The following is a 13993-nucleotide window of genomic DNA, read 5'->3' as shown; positions in this document are numbered from 1 at the left end:
TGTTATGCATGGCATACAAGTTCATAATGAAAAACCCTTATGATAACATCAATTTCATTTTTTTCTTTGAAGCAGAATATTTGTTTGTAAAAGGGAGGAAAAGAAAATAATGAAATATTGGTATACAGATTTTGGTTGATATATCATACTGTACAGTGAAATTTGCTATTGTTGTATCCCTACTCACCTGAAGGACGGATAGATCAGGCTAATCTCCAGTCAGGCCTTTGTAGAGTGTGTGCTCCTGCATATCCACAGGTATTTTAATTCAAACATGCAACATATTGTAATAAAGCTACAATATTCAGCCTTTACCTTACACCCTCGGTTGTTGCTCTACACTTTTATTATATTAAATACTTATTTATATAGCTTGCTCATCAGTGGCGGTTCTACATTGAATTGCACCCTGGGCGAGACAACCTTTGAGTGCCCCCCCAAAAAAAAACACACACACACACAAAATTCACCTGAAGGCTCATGCTGGAGAGAAGTAGAGGCAAAGTTGACTTCATCCTCAATATCTGATATTTGTGGAGAAATTTGTGAAGACATACTGTGGCAGGGCGGAGGGCGGGGCCGGGTCGTGATCCTGCGCACCCAGTCCCGTATTAGGCTAATTATGCCTCCATGAGGTTTAAAGGCTGACTGCAGAGGGCCGTGCGGGAGAGAGAGATCGTTAGCGGACATGTCCGTCATGTGTGTGTTTATGTCTTCTTTTAAGTTTATCATTAAAACTATTATTTATATTGAAAAGCCGGTTCTCGCCTCCTCCTTTCCATTGATCGCATTACACATACACTCACCTAAAGGATTATTAGGAACACCTGTTCAATTTCTCATTAATGCAATTATCTAATCAACCAATCACATGGCAGTTGCTTCAACGCATTTAGGGGTGTGGTCCTGGTCAAGACAATCTCCTGAACTCCAAACTGAATGTCAGAATGGGAAAGAAAGGTGATTTAAGGAAGTTTGAGCGTGGCATGGTTGTTGGTGCCAGACGGGCCGGTCTGAGTATTTCACAATCTGCTCAGTTACTGGGATTTTCACGCACAACCATTTCTAGGGTTTACAAAGAATGGTGTGAAAAGGGAAAAAACATCCAGTATGCGGCAGGTCCTGTGGGCGAAAATGCCTTGTTGATGCTAGAGGTCAGAGGAGAATGGGCCGACTGATTCAAGCTGATAGAAGAGCAACTTTGACTGAAATAACCACTCGTTACAACCGAGGTATGCAGCAAAGCATTTGTGAAGCCACAACACGCACAACCTTGAGGCGGATGGGCTACAACAGCAGAAGACCCCACCGGGTACCACTCATCTCCACTACAAATAGGAAAAAGAGGCTACAATTTGCAAGAGCTCACCAAAATTGGACAGTTGAAGACTGGAAAAATGTTGCCTGGTCTGATGAGTCTCGATTTCTGTTGAGACATTCAGATGGTAGAGTCAGAATTTGGCGTAAACAGAATGAGAACATGGATCCATCATGCCTTGTTACCACTGTGCAGGCTGGTGGTGGTGGTGTAATGGTGTGGGCGATGTTTTCTTGGCACACTTTAGGCCACTTAGTGCCAATTGGGCATCGTTTATATGCCACGTCCTACCTGAGCATTGTTTCTGACCATGTCCATCCCTTTATGGCCACCATGTACCCATCCTCTGATGGCTACTTCCAGCAGGATAATGCACCATGTCACAAAGCTCGAATCATTTCAAATTGGTTTCTTGAACATGACAATGAGTTCACTGTACTAAAATGGCCCCCACAGTCACCAGATCTCAACCCAATAGAGCATCTTTGGGATGTGGTGGAACGGGAGCTTCATGCCCTGGATGTGCATCCCACAAATCTCCATCAACTGCAAGATGCTATCCTATCAATATGGGCCAACATTTCTAAAGAATGCTTTCAGCACCTTGTTGAATCAATGCCACGTAGAATTAAGGCAGTTCTGAAGGCGAAAGGGGGTCAAACACAGTATTAGTATGGTGTTCCTAATAATCCTTTAGGTGAGTGTATGTGTAGCTGAGGACATAGATGGTAGCTCATCCTGAAGAGTCGAGACCATTCCAGAAGAGGCCTGTGTAGCGGGGGAGGTGGGTGGCTCATCCTGACCAGTGGCAGAGGATGCTCAAAAATATTTTAGAAGTGCCCCTGAATTGCAATTGAAATTGAAATTAAAAGACCATATGATGATGTTTTATAACAGCTAAAACAGCCAGTCAAATTGACCCCAAACATAATAAGAGACACATAAACATGACAACTTCTTGACATTACCAAGACAACATAAATTGTCATAAATATGTCATAAACATGCAGATGAATTATCAAACTTAAGAAACCACTTAGCTTTATGGGTTAACTTTACATTAAACTGTCATGTGGTTGGTTTTGACATTGGCTGTCATGAGGCCATTATAACTGTGTCATGAATATTTTTCTTGACCTCAACTACAGTGGTACACATTGAATTTGTCATTAAAATGTCATTGTACCACTTGAGGTCAAGAAAAGTATACATGACACTGTTATAAAACAACTTGAGAGAGTATTAACACTTAATGACATTTTACTGACATTCAATTTGTACTACTTTGAAAAAAAGTGGTCAGAAAAATATTCATGACACAGTTATAATGGCTTCATGACAGCCAATGTCAAAACCAACATGGCACTTTAATGTAATGTTAACTCATAAAGCTAAGTAGTTTCTTAAGTTTAATAATTAATCTGCTATGTCATGTTTTTTATGACATATTTATGACAGGTTATGATGTCTTGGTAATGTCAAGTTGTCAACAAAGGCATCTCAAACAAATAATGTCATATTTGCATTATAAATGTCATAATTGAGCGAGTGACACTTAATGACAGTTGTCATAAACATGCATAAAAACCTCCTTCATATTCATGGCATGTGTGATGTAGCAAATAAGTAGTAAATAAATAGCAAATGTCGTCTCTTTGAAACTACCTACAGATTTAAAAATAATTACAGGGCCTAACGTAACCCAACTGATGGAAATAAATAATAAATGAACTTGTAACAGTTTGGTTGCAAAGCACAATATTATGGTGAAATTAGATCTCGTGTTTGTTGACTTAAAACCGAATTATTGTTGTATAAGCATAGCAAGCATCATAGCAAATAGGCTAACAAACGTAAGCGTTACCAACAATTAACATTAGCCCTTCATTCATGACAACATGGATACCGTAATCATATCACAGAGAGAACATAGTTGCATACCTTTATCTTTTGCTCGTTTCTCCTCTTCTTTTCTTTTTTTCCTAAATTGTGCACCTGATGGCTTTGACCTTTTCCTATCCATCCCTGTTTATTTGGCACTCGACAATCAACAGATTTCCCATCCCCCGCCCCCCAACACTGTCACTCACGTTACGAGTCACGGCCAGAAGTCAAGACTAAACCAATTCACCTTGGTGAGGTGACCACATAATCGTTTTGTATTACTTATTTTTATTAGCCATTTCACACAGAAAAACAAAAATGTGCAGGAACTATATGCCTGTATTTATAATATTATGAATAAAATGTGCGTTATTTGGAAGAAAGTCGAGCGTGACTGACTTTAGCCCACTAATTTCATTAGAGTATTGCTCTGTTATACAGTGGACCCCCAGTCAGTCACCCAGAGGTGAACTATCCCCTGCCTGCTCGCCCCCTCCCCTTTCCCCTTCTCACACACGGCACCTTCTCAGCACGCTGGGCCTAATTTGCCAATTCTCCACACAGTGAAATGATAGATAATAGAAAACCTCTATGTAGAAAACCGCTTCGCGGCGCAGAGGATTTTTTAAATTTTTTTTATTAAACTGCTCGTGCCGCCCCCCATGTGACATGAAAAAATGCCGCCCCGGGCGACTGCCCGGTTCGCCCGTGCCTAAAACCGCTACTGTTGCTCACTGTATAATCATGATAGCCTAATACTTATAACACAAGATTGCATCTTAAACGAATGACTGAGTTGAAAACTTGAATAAGAACGCATTTTACACAGAGGGGACCAGCTAGGGAAACTTACCTGCCTACAATAACTGTTTTCATTTGATTTGAGTTACATTAAACATGAATAACCTTAGCCGAGTCCCCAGGAACATCGGGCTATTAAAGTAACAAGCCTGTAACTGCGGTCTTATCAATTCTAGCTTCACCATACACTCAAACTGTGAGGTTTATCTGTTTTCCTCATGGACCTGTAGCACAATGCCCTGACAGTGACTTCACCTGTGCCTAGATCTTTATTAGAAACTGAGAGGAGAGCAAGTTAATATAATTGATATTACAATTATCACAAAAATTAACAAACAGTCTGCTTTAAAACTAAGAAAAAACAAGCTTCTATACTAACCTTACATTAAAAATGAACACGTGGCGAACTAGCTTAGCCGCTATCTGCCGGCACACCACATTAGATTAAAATACTTACCCTTGTAGTTGTGCAGATAACTCGATATGTAGAGTTTAAAGCCCTTGTCCCTCTTGCTTGTCGGAGCAGGGGACCAGGCATCAACAATGCGATGAACATCGCTGACGCGTATTTTCGGAAGATTCTGGAGACATCGAGTAAAAACAGACATTTTGGCCGACGCGCAAGTAAACCGGAAACAGATATGGCGACAGCGGAACTTCACAGTCCAGTTTTTGTAATGTGTTTTAGCAATACATTTTTAACATTTATAATGCGTTTAGATTTTTTTTTTTATTGCCTTTACAGGGACTTTAACACTTTCTTAAACATTTGTACAGGTCATAATTGCAAAACCTGTAAAAGGTAAAATAACAAAAAAAAAAATTGAGGTTGGAAAAAATGTAGACATAAACTAAATTTCTGCGCAACTGTGAAACCAGAGGATAATTTCGCTTTTTCATTGAGTTTATCCTTCACGTCAAAACAGGGATTTTCATGTTTATGACAGATATCACCATGGTTGCAAATTAATAAAAAAAAATTTAAGTATACCTGAGATTCTGGCCATGTTGCAGATGTCTTTCACTGTTCACTGATAGTCAGGCATTCGTGAAAAGTCTAACTTCATCAGTTTATTCTGCTAAATTGTTCATACCATGAATTAAATATCTATTTTAAAACCTAATCAGAATCATAAAGATATTTATTGCCAAGTAAGTTTTACAAAAGGAATTCTTTTTGGTTTATTGGTGCATGTCTCAAATGCGCAGCAATCAAAGAAATGTAAACAATTTTGAAGTGCATAAAATAATTCAATATATTTTACATATATTACTGTATAATCGCTTCAGAGTTTCAAAGTAATTTAAATGTAATTTCCTAAACCTTACCTTATCATGGAATCAAGAGTCAAGACTCCGTTATAAACCCTAATGGCTTTGGAGCAAAAATAATAATAGCCAACATGGCTGGTCGATTTTGAGAGTAGAAATCCTTGTATTTCAAAGCTGCTTGCCGCCAGCCGCCATGGTCGATCAGCCCGCGACAACCGCCAGAGAAAATGAAGCGGGCGGCCCGCCAGCGTTCGTGGGCGCATATCGCAAGAAATGGGAGTGACGAATTCGGCGGCAAACGTTTCATCCCCGCCAGTGGGACGCACCTATAGCCGACAGCTTAGGGACGGCGGCAAAAAGAAGCCGTGCGGATATTTTTTGCTATCTGGGAGGTAACTGTTTTCCAAGCAAGTTAGAAATGTGTCTGGTAGCTGTCTTAGCATCTTATCTGATGTGAATGAACATTTGTTTGTTCATTCACCAAGGATCCAATCACAGTGTGACACATCTTCTTCCACACTGGCAGTTAGAGAGGGGCCCTGCCATAAACTGGTCCCTGCAATGCCATTTTAACTGATGTTCACCACAACAGCATGAAGTCCCCACCTTGCATTCCATACTTCAGTAATGGCTTGCTGTTCCACTTCCAGAGCCGATGCCCATGTGTGCAAATCTATGATAGGGAAGACAACACATGATCCATACAAAGTCAATAACAAGATCTTTTTAACAATAATGATCAACAGAAAACAAATTGATTGTTTGTACTGTTAATTGGCAGCCTTAGTGAAGGCTCTGCAAGCAACTTTTATTTGCACTTATTTGCACTAAAAACTTTGAAGGAGATAAAGTAGATGAAATTAGGAATGTAAACTCACCCACTCAACCATTATTGCAGTACCCCTTGAATGAAGTTTCACATGAAAAGGTGGAATGCCATCATATTCAGTACCCGTGTAGTCACTGTAATTGCACTTCTGGATGGGTAGCTGGAGGAAAGTGGCCAGTTGCACCAAGCTGCTGTTTTAGGTGATGCTTGCTGGCAGGTCAATGAGATGGCCTTCAGAAACTACTGGAACAGTGCCAGGAAAGGAGGACATATCACAGGTAGGTTGTTGTTCTGGGTTATCAGGCAGGTCTGGCTCATGGGCTGGTGCATCCAGTCGGTCATGTATGTTTATTACACTTTCTTCAAGAACGATAACGGGGAGTCTGTCAATTATATTCTGTAGTGCACCATCAGCTCTGCAGGGGTAAAAAAAGTTATGAAAATAGATATTGGCACTGTCAAATACAAATGAAAGTTATCAACAACACAGAACTGCATTAATATTTATTCAATTTGGGTATTTCTCAATACATACCGCACACATATAGGTGGGACATAATCAACATCTGAAAAGTCAGAAGCAACATCACCCTCCAAATCAGTTCTATAATAGCAACAGAAGAAAAAAAATAAGTTCCAAAATGTACAATAGACATGCAAGATGACAAGATGTGGTGATGATGCGTTACACTTTCACACTGTTTGCCTGTTCTTCATCTACACACAAAACAAGTCTGAGTACATATTGTATGATAAATAAAAAACAATCACACAATGTAGAAGCACCAAATGAGATTCACAGTGGACATATTGAGGTAATTTCTAGGCATTATAAGGAATCACTTACCTTTCTGCAAAGCCTCTAAACAATGTTCATCTGCTAGTGGTCCAACTTCTGCCACTCCAAAGTCAGTCTACCGGCTTTAATAGGCAACCTAGGAAGGGCTAATTTATTAAGTTGCGTTACAAGCCATTCACACATTGGCAAAAAAAGGTGAATATTACATACTTTTTTTCACATATTGCACCTTTAATGTGCTCTTGGAGACTCAAAATTCTGGCCACCATTCACTTGCATTGTATTGACCTACAGATCTGAAATATTCTTCTAAAAATCTTTGTTTGTGTTCTGCAGAAGAAAGAAAGTCTGGGACATCTGGGATGGTGTGATGGGGAGTAAATTATGAGAGAATTTTTATTTTTGGGGTACCTATCCCTTTAATAGACCAGTACCTTATACTTTTAGCAAACACTTTTATACTTTTACTCAAGTGAAAATTTAAAAGGAGTAATTTCACTTTTACTGGAGTAATATTTCATCAGGGAGTCTACTTTTACGCAACTACAAGATTAGTGTACTTTTTCCACCACTGCTATTTACCCCTAATAAAACATTTATTAATGATTCATTACTCTTCATTACATAACCTTCTTTAATAAGGCTCAAAACACACAACACAAGTGATAGAGAAAACATACAATACATTTAATTTAGTTAATGCAGGCTATGTGTTCTGTATATTTTCTTTTCTGTAATAATTAACACCTTATTCAGACTAGTTATTAGGTCTTATTAGGACTAATTGCTTATCATAGGACGGTAACACTTTAGAATACTGTATCTTACTTAATGCACAACTAATAAGGAATTACTGCAGAACTAATAGGTCATTCTTCATAACACTTAAGTCACTACTATTAACTACTAAGGAAGATGCGTATTGCATTTCCATAGTAATAATAACATTAGAAGTAAGGAAGAAGAAAGATCCACAACCTGAATATTGTAATGGCTAATTGTTATGATATTATTGTAATTGTAATTAATCGACTGTTCATTAGTAGTTACTCAATAGTTATTTCTCCTGAAGCTGAATTAGTAGATAATTAAAAGTAGTTCATCAGGAGGCATGACTGAATTCAATAGTTATTGATTAGCTAATTGTTACTTAACACAACTATAAAATGCTATTACATACTGATTAGTTAACACACCTTCCTTAGTAGTTAATAGTAGTGACTTAAGTGTTAATGAAGAATGACCTATTAGTTCTGCAGTAATTCCTTACTAGTTATGCATTAAGTAAGATACAGTATTCTAAAGTGTTACCCATAGGACTAGTTACAACAGTCTGACTGTACCCATGAGTAGACCACTTAACTAAGTTGGGACTGTGCTAGAGGAAATTCTGGTATCATACTCTATGACAGACACTGTTATCTTTTCATCAGGCTCTTAATGATTTAAGTAATCAATACTATTTTTTGTTAATTAAATTTGTTTATCAAACATCATTCAAACAGAAGATAACAAAACATCTTGGTTACCGATACTCTAATCCCTGACGGAGGGAACAAGAAATTGTGTCAATGTAGTGACACTAGGGGTTTGATCTTGAGAGACCCAATCACCTTTGCTTTATTCAGAAAAGGCCAATGAAAATTGGCGAGTGTAATTTGCATGCCACTCTCTGCCCCCAGACATACGGGTATAAAGGGAAATGGCGTGCATCACTCATTCAGATTTATTCTGAGGAGCCGAGAGAGTGTCCCGGCCAGGTCAGCATCTCAGCAGGAGGGACGCAACATCTTGTTCCCTCCATCATGGAACAGAGGTTGCATATGTAACCAAGACGTTCCCTGTCTGTCACTCACTCAACATTGTGTCGATTTAGTGACACTAGGGGTACCTACTCAGGTGCTGAGCTGTGTCACAAGTATGGAGGAGCGGACACGGGCAAGCTGCTGCATGCCTCACAGCGAGCACTCGACCACGTCGTGACCTTCCAGCCACCTAACTGGTGCTATCCCGTAAAACTCGGGTTGAAACCGGTTCTATGGTTAAACTGTGTATTTCATGAATATACTACGAGCTTGTTTATGCATGGTCATCCCATGAGCTGCAGCAGCTGTTATTTTATGCCAAGTTTCACTACCCATCTGGCTAGTGGATTTGTATTCATGTTCACATATTTTAGTGAAGTAAATCATCTTGCAATACCATCGCCATGAATATCCTCCTATCCATCATTTTGCTCCTTATTACTATTATGATACGAAGAGGAGAGTGTCTGTGTTTTTTAACAACCTGTGTTTTAGTGGGCATTGTCTGTGCATGCGAATCAGTTTTAATAATAATAATTCCTTACATTTATATAGCGCTTTTTCTAGGCATTCAAAGCGCTTTACATAGTACAGGGGAAACCACCACCAGTGTGCAGCATCCACTTGAATGATGCGACGGCAGCCATAGTGCGCCAGAACACCCACCACACACTAGCTATTGGCAGAGAGGAGATGGTAGAGTGATGTAGCCAATTCAGGGATGGAGATTATTAGGAGGCCATGATATATAGGGGCCAATGGGGGGAATTTAGCTAGGACACCAGGGTTTCACCCCTACTCTTTACGAGAAGTGCCCTGGGATTTTTAATGACCACAGAGAGTCAGGACCTCAGTTTAACATCTCATCTGAAAGACAGTGCTTTTTTTACAGTATAGTGTCCCCATCACTATATTGGGGCATTAGAACCCACACAGACCACAGGGTGAGCACCCCCTGCTGGCCTCCCGAATACAACTTCCAGCAGCAACCTTGGTTTTCCCCAGGAGGTCTCCCATCCAGGTACTGGCCAGGCTCAACCCTGCTTAGCTATAGTGGGCAACCAGGCAAGAGCTGCAGGGTGATATGGCTACCAGGGCCGGTAGCGCAGCATGATGGTATACATTTCCCCATAACATCGGCTATCAAATGCAGCGTCAAATCACCATCTTGAAAGGGAATGATAAGGTTAAAATTGCGTAGGCTGACAGCGCCACTGAATCTGCGCTGCGAGGGCAGAGTATCGGTTTGTACCCTTTAGTCAAATATTCGGATCAGATAGCACTGTGCTCTGCCATATATATATATTCTGCTATATAAATGATTTTAAAGAACTTCATAGATCGTTTGCACCTGCAGAGATACCCCATTGTGTCAGCCATCTGATGTAGCATCTCATTTCAGGGAATCAGGGTTAAAGACGTAACCTTATCGTTAGAGTTGTTCCTCGAGGCTTCACTCTTGTAGCTTCCTCTTCCCCATAGAACTCTGACTGGTGCTAAAAGTATTCATTTTGCTGTATTTTACCCTTTCATACGTACCGTCAAACATATGTGACAGTTAATGACTGGGCCCCAGTTTTCATGCTGATCAAGCGTCTATAATTTATATTCACTCAAACAGTTACTCATACAGTCTTTTAAACCACAGAATAAGTTTATTGTATAGACATACATTCAACTCATCACCAAAGTACCATGATAAAAAGTTTACAGCTCTTATATGCATAGTCAATACATTAAACGTGATCTTCCTCCAATGCGTGCTGCCATTTGTTTACATTAGTTGTGGTTGTCATTCGTCAAACAGACAGCTACTTTCAAGCACATAATATGCTTATTTTAACTGCCAGATTGTCACCAAAGTACCATGATAACAGTTCACAGCTTGTATATGCACGTTTTTTATTCACACAACAGCAACTCAAACAAAACTGAAATAGACCAAACTATCACAAAAGCACCACAATGCCAGTTTAAAACTCATACAGTCACAGTGAAAAAATGCTGATCGAGTGTGATTATCCGATGCACGCAGCCAAGTCTGTTTATTTGTCACAGACACACACACACACACATACACAAATACAAATACAAACACACACACAAAATGTATGAGAAGTCAAACAGTACATATAGGCAAACCGGACTGCTGATATTATTTGTTCATTTGTTTTTTACTGCTATAAAAATGAAATAAATTAAACAATTACAGTACATCAGACATAACCCATTTGTTTTTCATGTTTACTATATTATACACAGATCAGCCACATTAAAACCACCTGCATAAAATCATGTATGTCCCCCTCGTGCCGCCAAAACTGCTCTGACATTTCAAGGCATGACTCCACAAGACCTCTGAAGATGTCCTGTCGTATCTGGCACCAATACGTTAGCTGCAGATCCTTTAAGTCCTGCAAGTTGCGAGGTGGGGCCTCCATGGATCGGACTTGTTGGTCCAGCACATCCCAGAGATGCTCAATCGAATTTGGAGGCCAGGTCAACACCTTGAAATCTTGGTCATGTTCCCAATTATTGCAGTGTGGCAGGGCACATTATCCTGCTGAAAGCGGCCACTGCCATCAGGGTGGACAGGGGTCAGCATGGGCACTGTGTGTGGCTACACAGCTCCATACGCAGCAAGCTGCAATGCACTGTGTGTTCTGACACCTTTCTATCATGGCCAGCATTACGTCTTTCAGCACTTTGTGCTGAAGTTGCTCTTTTGTGGGATTGGACTAGACAGGCTAGCCTTCGCTTCACATGTGCATAATAAGCCATGTGCATAATAAGCCATGACCATGTTGCCGGTTCACCAGTTGTCCTTCATTGGACCATTTTTGGTAGGTACTAACCATTGCACACTGTGAACACCCCACAAGACCTGGCATTTTGGAGAAATTCTAACCCAGTCATCTAGCCATCCCAATTTGGCCCTTGTCATAGTCGCTTCGAGCCTTATGATTTCCCATTTTTCCCTCTTCCAACACATTCAATAACTGATTGTTCACTTGTTGCCTAATATATCCCACCCCTTGACAGGTGCCATTGTAACAAGATAATTGTTCACTTCACCTGTCAGTGGTTTTAATGGTGTGGCTGATCAGTGTATACAGTATTTTATTTTATTTTTTTATGACAAGAAATAACAAATTTAAATAAATAAAATAAATAAATAATTACTCCTCTGCACTCTGCCCACCTCTACCAGCTGCAGTGTCAGGAGTTGTGCTACTGCTGTTGTGTCTTGATTGAGTTCATATTTTTCCTTTTTGTTTCTTTGATTTTACTGGACCTGCAAAAACTGATACACTTTTTTGTGTGTGTGCTGCTTTGTTTAAATGTTTTACTTTTTGAAATTAATTTCTCTTTGTTGAATGCTTTGAAACACAGTTTGTTATTATAATTGGCAGTTTATCGTCTGGGTAATTCCCAGTTTGACATGGGGCTACGTGTTAGTCAGCATTTACACAGTTGAAGGCAGTGCCCAGTTAATGTGTTTTCTGGTGATGTCAACCCTTTTTTATCTGATATTGGTTTTGTCTTGTTATAAATTGTTTTTGAAAGATTTTGTATACATTCTATTTGAGTTTTTCCATCTCAGCTTTGTTAAAGCCAAAACTGGCAGTACCTAGGCAGTTTTCACTTGCGATCCCCAGAGCGAGAGAGAGAGTGTGTGTGTGTGTGTGTGTGTGTGTGTGTGTGTATGTATATATATATATATATATATATATATATATATATATATATATATATATATATATATATATATATATTAGGAAAAACTGAGTACGGTCATAAAAAGAGCATTTGTGCATGGAACTACTTTCTTACCAGACAGATCAGAATCTGCCGTTGCTGGTTCCAAGCCTCCGTTAGTAAAATGTCACTTCAGAAATAGTATCACAGTTTGTGCTGTTTCTATCAAGTTATTGGATTAACAAGGATGGATGTGAGTGTGTGTATGTGTGTGTGTGTGTGTGTGTGTGTGGGGAGAGAGATAGAGAGAGACATGGAGCATTTGCCACACCCAAGCAGAGACGCTGTCAGCTTTCTGGAGATCAGCTTTCTCAGTGGAAAAATAGCCATCCAAGAGAGGGTAATTCTCCTTATTTCGCGGTAGCCGTTGAAAAAGTCCCTTACACTTTAGTTTAGAACAGCACGACCACAAGCGGAGTGATACACACACAGTGAAGTGTCCCAATGCTGATGGTGTCATGGAACTTCTCTCATCCAATCAGATTCGAAGACCAGAACTAACTGTTGTATATATATATATATATGTATATATTGTATGACAGCTGATTGTGGTTGCCCAAACATCACAGATAATTAACAAAGAAATAGTTTTAATTCTCATCTGAATGTTTTTTTATAAACGTTTGTTGATTTCATATCTGACAATAATGCATCTATTAACTAATTATCATCACCAAGCTTTTGTTGGATTTGAGTAGCTTGTCACACTCTATCTAGCATTTGTAAACTGCTCTTGGCATGTAACTATTTCATAATTAATATTTTTGCAACATTCATTCTCATACATTATTGCTTCTCATGATGAAAGTACTTCATACTTTCAAACTTCATACTGAATGTAAAATATTCATACTTTGTTTTGAAATGGACATTTTAACACATTCACAAAAGTCTCTTTTGTAATTGAGAGAAAAGCACAGTTTGCACTGACATGTCCTGAAAGTGGTGAACCACCTGATAGTTCCTGCTGTGTTCAAATACTCACAAGTCCACTTGATCTTTATACTTGCAATCTGACTCTGGAATATTACATTTTGATGTATAATGTGTATAATGACCTTGAGAACACTGCATAACTTATCCCTTATGTGAGAAGAACCTACCAATACATCTCAAAAACAGTAAAAAGTTCAATCTTGATACTTTGTTTTTTGTGCATGTAAGTTCTCACCTTTAATGCATGATCACATCTTAAAATATCCTCTTCAGATTTGAACATTCATCTTATCGTGGGGTTAAGAGCTAACCACTTGCTGGATAACTCATGGTAAATCTCTGCAGGGGCAGACGTGGCTCTGGAGTGGTGGTGTGTGGTCAGTCATACTGGTGTCCTGAACGCTAATTAGGCTCAAAACGGAAATCCATGACGATTCGTCATGCCTCTAATTACCTCCACATCGTGCCTGGTGGGTCCACATCTTGGTGCTGTCTCACATTAATGAGCTATGTCTCGATACAAGCTTGTTCCAGATCAGCATAATTAAAATAATGATACATGGCTGGATCAACTCATCTCTGCCCTGTCT

Source organism: Xyrauchen texanus, chromosome 24, assembly GCF_025860055.1.
Source record: "Xyrauchen texanus isolate HMW12.3.18 chromosome 24, RBS_HiC_50CHRs, whole genome shotgun sequence".
NCBI lineage: Eukaryota > Metazoa > Chordata > Actinopteri > Cypriniformes > Catostomidae > Xyrauchen > Xyrauchen texanus.
This window is presented reverse-complemented; position numbering follows the sequence as displayed.